Below are 9,383 nucleotides of genomic sequence, written 5' to 3' on the forward strand. Positions count from 1 at the left end.
TCCAACGTATGTCTGCAATATGATCTCTGGTGCCTCTTCCCTTTCTAAATCCAGCTTTGACATCTGGCATTTCTCACTCCATATATGGTAACAGCCTTTGTTGTAGAATCTTGAGCATTACTTTACTTGCATGGGGTGTTAAGGCAATAGTTCAATAATTACTGCATTCCCTGGGATCCCCTTACTTTGGAATTGTCTGTGGGCCATTGTTTAGTTTTCCATATTTGTTGACAAATTTTTATCAAAATTTGGACAGATTCAGTCTCAGTAGCTTGTAGCAACTCTATTGGTATGCCATCTGTTCCTGGTGATTTGTTTCTTCCAAGTATTTTAAGAGCAGCTTTCACCTCACATTCTAAAATTTTTGGTTCTTCATCATACTGTTCCTCCGTGAATGGATCTGTCATCCTGGCATCTCTTTTATAGAGTTCTTCCCTTTCATTTCTCTAATCTTTTGGAATAGGGCTCTTGTTCTACCCTTTTTGTTGTCCTATTTCTATACAATAACCATTGTAATAATTCTCTTTGTCCCTACATACAAGTTGCTGTATTGTTGCATTTAGGGTTCTGACCGTGTTTCTATCACCTTTTGCTTTCCTTCTCCCTTTAACCATTTTAAGAGTTTCTTCAGTCATCCATTGAGGTCTTTCTCTCTTTTTAACTAGAGGTATTGTCTTTTTGCATTCTTCCCTGATAATGTCTCTGACTTCACTCCATAGTTCTTCTGATTCTCTGTCAGCTAAGAATAAAGCCTCAAATCTGTTCCTTATTTGATCTTTATATTCTTCTGGGATGTTATTTAAATTGTATTTTGGCATTACGATTGCTTTGTTCTTCTTCTTTAGCTTTACTCTGATTTTCGATATTACCAGTTCATGATCTGTACTGCAGTCTGCTCCTGGTCTTGTTTTCGCAGAAAGTATGGAACTTCTCCATTTTCTGCTACCTATTATATAATCAATTTGATTCCTATATTGACCATTTGGTGATGTCCATGTGTACAGTGTTCTTTTTGGTTGCTCAAAAAATGTGTTTGCAAGAAACAAATTATTGGCTGCACAGAATTCAATAAGTATTTATCCTGCTTCATTTCTATCTCCTAAGCCCCATTTTCCTACAATTCCTAGTTCTTCTCTGTTCCCCACTTTTGCATTCCAGTCCTCCATGATTATCAGCACATCTTGTTTTGGTGTGTGATCAATTTCTTCCTGTACTTCTGCATAAAATCTCTCCAATTCCTCTTCTTCTGTATTTGCCGTTGGAGCATAGACCTGGATGATGGTCATGTTAATAGGTGGCTTTCTCTGAAATGCTACCGGTTCCACGCGCAGGCCCAGCCAGACAGGCCCAGCTTCGCAGTCTCAATGCGTGGATGAGACGATGGTGTCGGGTGGAAGGTTTTGGATTTGTTAGGCACTGGGGAACATTTTGGGACAAGCCGGGCCTGTACAAAAGGGACGGGCTCCACTTGAACCAGAATGGAACCAGACTGCTGGCACTTAAAATTAAAAAGGTAGCAGAGCAGCTTTTAAACTGACTGAGGGGGGAAACCCGACAGGAGCTGAGAAAGGTCCGGTTCGGAATAAACCTCCCCCCTGGGATAAAAACCAAAGAAATGATGAAATTTTAAAAGGGGTAGGCCTAGAAGTAGGCATTGTGAGAGCAGGGGCACAGGATATAAATTCAGAAGAGCAAAATTACCACAGGCCTAACCACAAGTGCCAAAGACACTTGAAGAGAGACACTGCTTACAAGTGCCTGTACGCTAATGCTAGGAGCCTCCGAACCAAGATGGGAGAACTGGAGTGTTTGGTCTTAGAGAAGAGCATTGATATAGTGAGCATAACGGAGACCTGGTGGAATGGAGAAAACCAGTGGGATACGGTTATCCCTGGATATAAACTATATCGGAAGGACAGGGAAGGACGTATTGGTGGCGGAGTCGCTCTATACGTGAAAGAAGGCATTGAATCCAGCAAGCTCGAAACCCCAAAAGAGGCAGACTCCTCCACAGAATCGTTGTGGGTGGTGATACCGTGCCCCAGGAGGGACTTAATACTGGGAACGATCTATCGTCCCCCTGATCAAAATGCTCAGGGAGACCTTGAGATGAGATATGAAATTGAGGAAGCATCCAAACTAGGAAAGGTGGTAGTAATGGGTGACTTCAACTACCCAGACATAGACTGGCTGCATATGTGTTCCAGTCATGACAAAGAAGCAACGTTTCTAGATATTCTAAATGACTATTCCCTAGTTCAGTTGGTCATGGAACCGACCAGAGGGACGGCAACCCTGGACTTAATCCTCAGTGGGGACCGGGACCTGGTGCGAGATGTAAGTGTTGTTGAACCGATTGGGAGCAGTGACCACAGTGCTATTAAATTAAACATACATGTAACTGGCCAATTGCCACGAAAATCCAACACGGTCACATTTGACTTCAAAAGAGGAAACTTCACAAAAATGAGGGGATTGGTAAAAAGAAAGCTGAAAAACAAAGTCCAGAGGGTCACATCACTCGAAAATGCTTGGAAGTTGTTTAAAAACAGTCTATTAGAAGCTCAACTGGAGTGCATACCGCAGATCAGAAAAGGTACCGCCAGGGCCAAGAAGATGCCAGCATGGTTAACGAGCAAAGTCAAGGAAGCTCTTAGAGGCAAAAAGTCTTCCTTCAGAAAATGGAAGTCTTGTCCAAATGAAGAAAATAAAAAAGAACACAAACTCTGGCAAAAGAAATGCAAGAAGACAATAAGGGATGCTAAAAAAGAATTTGAGGAGCACATTGCTAAGAACATAAAAACCAACAACAAAAAATTCTATAAATACATTCAAAGCAGGAGACCATCTAGGGAGACAATTGGACCCTTGGATGATAAGGGAGTCAAAGGTGTACTAAAGAACGATAAGGAGATTGCAGAGAAGCTAAATGAATTCTTTGCATCTGTCTTCACAGTGGAAGATATAGGGCAGATCCCTGAACCTGAACTAACATTTGCAGGAAGGGATTCTGAGGAACTAAGACAAATAGTGGTAACGAGAGAGGAAGTTCTAAGCTTAATGGAGAATATAAAAACTGACAAATCACCGGGCCCGGATGGCATCCACCCGAGAGTTCTCAAAGAACTCAAAGGTGAAATTGCTGATCTGCTAACTAAAATATGTAACTTGTCCCTCGGGTCCTCCTCCGTGCCTGAGGACTGGAAAGTGGCAAATGTAACGCCAATCTTCAAAAAGGGATCCAGAGGGGATCCCGGAAATTACAGGCCAGTTAGCTTAACTTCTGTCCCTGGAAAACTGGTAGAAAGTATTATTAAAGCTAGATTAACTAAGCACATAGAAGAACAAGCCTTGCTGAAGCAGAGCCAGCATGGCTTCTGCAAGGGAAAGTCCTGTCTCAGTAACCTATTAGAATTCTTTGAGAGTGTCAACAAGCATATAGATAGAGGTGATCCAGTGGACATAGTGTACTTAGACTTTCAAAAAGCGTTTGACAAGGTACCTCACCAAAGGCTTCTGAGGAAGCTTAGCAGTCATGGAACAAGAGGAGAGGTCCTCTTGTGGATAAGGAATTGGTTAAGAAGCAGAAAGCAGAGAGTAGGAATAAACGGACAGTTCTCCCAATGGAGGGCTGTAGAAAGTGGAGTCCCTCAAGGATCGGTATTGGGACCTGTACTTTTCAACTTGTTCATTAATGACCTAGAATTAGGAGTGAGCAGTGAAGTGGCCAAGTTTGCTGACGACACTAAATTGTTCAGGGTTGTTAAAACAAAAAGGGATTGCGAAGATCTCCAAAAAGATCTCTCCAAACTGAGTGAATGGGCGGAAAAATGGCAAATGCAATTCAATATAAACAAGTGTAAAATTATGCATATTGGAGCAAAAAATCTGAATTTCACATATACGCTCATGGGGTCTGAACTGGCGGTGACCGACCAGGAGAGAGACCTCGGGGTTGTGGTGGACAGCACGATGAAAATGTCGACCCAGTGTGCGGCAGCTGTGAAAAAGGCAAATTCCATGCTAGCAATAATTAGGAAAGGTATTGAAAATAAAACAGCCGATATCATAATGCCATTGTATAAATCTATGGTGCGGCCGCATTTGGAATACTGTGTACAGTTCTGGACGCCTCATCTCAGAAAGGATATTCTAGAGTTGGAAAAGGTTCAGAAGAGGGCAACCAGAATGATCAAGGGGATGGAGCGACTCCCTTACGAGGAAAGGTTGCAGCATTTGGGGCTTTTTAGTTTAGAGAAAAGGCGGGTCAGAGGAGACATGATAGAAGTGTATAAAATTATGCATGGCATTGAGAAAGTGGATAGAGAAAAGTTCTTCTCCCTCTCTCATAATACTAGAACTCGTGGACATTCAAAGAAGCTGAATGTTGGAAGATTCAGGACAGACAAAAGGAAGTACTTCTTTACTCAGCGCATAGTTAAACTATGGAATTTGCTCCCACAAGATGCAGTAATGGCCACCAGCTTGGACGGCTTTAAAAGAAGATTAGACAAATTCATGGAGGACAGGGCTATCAATGGCTACTAGCCATGATGGCTGTGCTCTGCCACCCTAGTCAGAGGCAGCATGCTTCTGAAAACCAGTTGCCGGAAGCCTCAGGAGGGGAGAGTGTTCTTGCACTCTGGTCCTGCTTGTGGGCTTCCCCCAGGCACCTGGTAGGCCACTGTGAGAACAGGATGCTGGACTAGATGGGCCACTGGCCTGATCCAGCAGGCTCTTCTTATGTTCTTATGTTCTTATGTTTCCTGTTAAATCTCATTGATATCACTCGCTCAGACCTTGCATTATCTGTCCATCTGTCTGTCTGTCCGTCTGTCCGTCCGTCCGTCTGTCCGTCCGTCCGTCTATATAGAAATCATGGATATATGTAAATTCCCCATCACACACACACACACAGAGAGAGAGAGAGAGAGAGAGAGTTTTGTTACCTATTTGCCATCAAAGCAACATTGCAAGGTAGGTCAGTCTGGGAAACAATGGCTTGCTCTGCACAATACAGTAAGCCAAACTATGGTTTACTAGGACTGCATGGATGTACAGGCTCCTAAAGAACAGCTCGCAGACATTTTGCTCCTCCCCGGTCCCATTTACCATCGTGTTAAGCTGAGCTGAACTTTGGTTTAGTGTGTTCTTTGAACCCAGGCTCATGGTTCAGCTCTCTCCTTACTAACCACGAGCTGTAGCTAGGGATGGAAGGATCTGTCAATCTCTCAGTTTCTCATTTTCCCCCAACTTCAGTCCTCCATGTTTTTGCAGGAATTTTCAAATCCTTGTGAAAATTCTTCAGTATTTTAGTGCAAATTTCTCATAATAAACACATTTTTGTATGCCATTTTGACAAATGTACACATTTTTGTAAGTAGTGTCTCCTAATATAATGCATGTTGTATGCTCTTTTCACTCATATTTATTTTTATGCACACTTTCCTCCAATATATGCATTTTGTAAGCATTATAGGGTTGCAGAACTGCATCGCAATATTCGGATACCTGCAAAGTTTGAAGGATCGCTGTGTTTTGGTTCTTTTATTATTTTGGAAAGTGCACATTGGATAGATTTGGCTTTAAATGTGAACTGAACAAATTTCTTCCCCATCCCTAGCTGCAGCCAAGAACAAACCTTAACCACAAACCCAGGTTTGGATGACACACTAAGCCAAACCTTGGTTCAGCTCAGTGTGGACCAGTGAAAGAGACTGTTCCTTGAAAGGACCAAGAAGACTACTTTTGGAGGAGTCAGAAAGCATGGCCTCTATGTCTTGTGTTGCCACAAGGTTGAGGGTGTGGCTAGCACATCTCTGGCGTGGTGGTAAAACAAAATCCTCTCCTGAGTCTGCAGCTTCTTCCTCTGCCTCAGGTCCTGTGTCCAGGATCTCACAGATAGGCACAAACTCCACCTCAGCCTCCTCCTGGTTATCACCATCATCGTCACTGGTGCCTGCAGCTTCCACTGGTTCTTTGGCCATGAAAACTCTGAACGCTTTCACAAAGTTGGAGCCATTGTCTGTAGTAGTGTACATAACTTTGTTGTGGATCCTGTACTGCACATGTACATCATGCAGTGCTTTTGAAAGGACATTGTATGTATGGCGCCCCTTCAGACACTTACAAGCCAAGGCCCCGACCTCACGTTTCAGGGTAGTTGGGTTGATCCAGTGGGCTGTTACCCCAAAGTAACTCTTCTTGCCATTGGTCCAACAATCTGCAGTGGTTGCTATATATGCCACAGCACCCATTCGGTTTGCAAGAGTTTCTCTCATGTGGCATGCTCTCTTCTCAATTCTGTCTCTCAGAGTCTTAGCACATATGATGGTGAGATCTTTGGGGAGTCCAATGCGAACCAGACTAATGAATGATGGTTTGTCCACAGTCTGAAGTGGTAATGTCTCCTCTACAATGAAATCAATGATTCTCCTGTCAAGATTGCTCTGGGTGACAGGCTCCCTGCCAGATCCCCACCTCTCAAGGGTTGTCTGCTGCTGCTTCAGCATTTTGGGAGGAGGGGTGTCATGCATTGGTTCAGGAAGGCCACGTCTCCTTGCCTTTATTGCTTCTTCAATTGCTCTCAGCTTCTCAGGGTGTGCCCTCTGAGGAAGAAGAACAAAGCATGAATCCAAGAAAAAATGGAAGAGGAACTTCACAATTTAAACATAAATAGACAATGGACACTCTTTGAGGACCAGCATGACAAAGGCTTACCTCAAAATGTTTCTTCACATTGGATGAGGAGGAAACAGCTGATCTCAGATTTTTGATCCTTGGAAGGCAGTAATTGCATCATACAACAACATTTTTCCCACTCTGGCTCACAAATGTACAAGCTTTCTCAAAGCCAAACCATGGTACTTGCTGTTCTGCAGATGTGGCTGTGGGCAACTGGCACTGCTTCATGCCCTCCTCCTCCTCATGCACAGGGCCTCCTTTCTGAACCTCACTTTCTAGTTTTGCCTCCTCAGGATCAACAAGCTGTGACTCAAGTGGCCGCACTAACTGACTGCTGCTCTCAGCAGCAAAACCTGCAACAGGCGTCTCTGTAATAAACAAGAGATAATGCTCCTATATGGGTGAACTTCAGCTGTGATGTGCCCCCATCTCTTCCCCATGCTGCAAGATCCCCCAGTCAGAGTGGAAGTAAGCAGGTCGATAGCACAATTAAAAGAGATCCTATTTGCATCATTTTTGCTCACTGAATAACCCTGCCTGGGCCAGTCTAACCTACTATCTCACAGGGTTGTTGTGAGAACAAAATGAGACTAGGGTTCAAATCCCCACATAGCCATGAAGCTCACTGGGTGACCTTGGGCCAGTCACTGCCTCTCAGCCTCATGAAAACCCTATTCATAGGGTCACCATAAGTTGGAATCAACTTGAAGGCGGTACATATATTTTTTATTTTGAATATGATGATTATGATAATAAATATGCAGCATTTCAAATTAATTCTGTATGAGAAGCATTCCATGCCAAGCTTGGAAAACCAAGGATGAGGTATAAAATGTAGACAAAAATACTTTTGACAAAATGCCGTTTATCTTTTATATCTATATCTATATCTATATCTATAATTAGCAATACAGCTGAATGATGTATGTAAAGTATTTTTTCTTTCCCTTTTCTTTTTTATTAATATTTTAGTACTACTGCTAAAGTTCTGATGAAAGAATAAAGCATTCATTAGCCAAATTCAAATGATTAGAACACATCACATAAATTCCACTGAAGTTGGAGTTTTTGTCATAGAAAATGAAAAAAAACATATAACCTATGATAGCCCAATAGACAATCAGAACTAATATAAAACCCTATTGCTTCTCATTTGCAAATGTTGCAAGATCTAAGGTAACTCTAGATCATGTGAGTTCAGGTGATGCATGTTATGTACATTTGTATAGATATTAGCAGAGATTGTCAACAGTCTATCTCTCTCTGGGACTGGGAATCTCTCTCTTTCTCACAGAACATGAGTTTGAGATCAATGGCTACTAGCCATGATGGCTGTGCTCTGCCACCCTAGTCAGAGGCAGCATGCTTCTGAAAACCAGTTGCCGGAAGCCTCAGGAGGGGAGAGTGTTCTTGCACTCGGGTCCTGCTTGCGGGCTTCCCCCAGGCACCTGGTTGGCCGCTGTGAGAACAGGATGCTGGACTAGATGGGCCACTGGCCTGATCCAGCAGGCTCTTCTTATGTTCTTATGTTCTTATGAGAGCTGGGGGACTGAGAGGAGGAGCTGCAAGGACACTACTTCTCACCTCATCTCTGCCAAGAACAAAAAAATCAGCCTTAAGCCATTTATTATACGCCTAATGATTTATTATTATTATTATTATTACTGAGACAGTTTTTGTCCCACATACAATTCAGTCTTGTGATTAAACAGGACAAAAATACAAATAAAAAGAAAGATGGAGTTCAAATAAATATACAATAAAAAGCTAGCCGGCATTTTAAAAGGCAGGAGTGCTCTGTCTGGATAAATATAGCACAGTATGCATGGGAACAAGGGGGAGAGTTCAAAAAGGGGGGAAGGAAGAGAAGTAGGCCGAAGTTTCAGAAGTGCCTTGTGATTGATGGAGGGGGCGGCAACGAGGCAAGGAGAGGCAGTGGGGGGGCAGAAGGGGCCGCGGGGGGGTGGGGTGGGGCAAAAATGCCATGGGGGTGGAAGGGGCCGCGGGGGGCACACACACACACAAATCATCGTCACTCACCTCCACAGCTCTTCGCCATTCTGCTGCTGCCTTCTCCTCCGTTGTCCTTGCCCTGGCTTTTTCCTCCGGCGTCCATTTTTTCCTCTCAGACGCTAGCAGGCCCTGCCTATTCACCTCTTCCCTCATGCCTCTTAACACAGATCACGAGGGAAGAGAGAGTCTGCGCAGAGGTCCAATCAGTGTGAGGCACATGTCTTGTGTTAACCAATCACAGCCAGGAGCTGACTTCCCCTTGTTCCCGCCCCCAAGTAACGTCCAACCTAACGTGGAAATGTTAAAGTTGCAGCTGAAAAGTAGGGAAATTACTAGTCGTTCCGTTACTTGCCAAATATAATGGAATTACCCACTTGTTATTTAAAATTGTAACGAATTACAAGTAACTCATTAAAAATAACGAGTTACTTCCAAGCTCTGGATTCTGCAGGTGATGCAGAATGCTGCAGCTAGGCTTTTGTCAGGGGTGGTTGACCATGAGGACATAACCCAAGTCTGAAAGGAGCCAAGTTATTTGTGGAAAATGTGGTATATAAAATAAAGTGATTACAACATGTGACAATAACTAAACCTGTGGCTGAAAGGAAAATGAGCTGTCTCCCACCATACAAACAAAACTCTGATGAACTTTTAGCATTGCTCCAAAGCGGAAGTGCAGTTTTGAA

The sequence above is a fragment of the Rhineura floridana genome, chromosome 2 (genome assembly GCF_030035675.1).
Source record: "Rhineura floridana isolate rRhiFlo1 chromosome 2, rRhiFlo1.hap2, whole genome shotgun sequence".
Classification (NCBI taxonomy): Eukaryota; Metazoa; Chordata; class Lepidosauria; order Squamata; family Rhineuridae; genus Rhineura; species Rhineura floridana.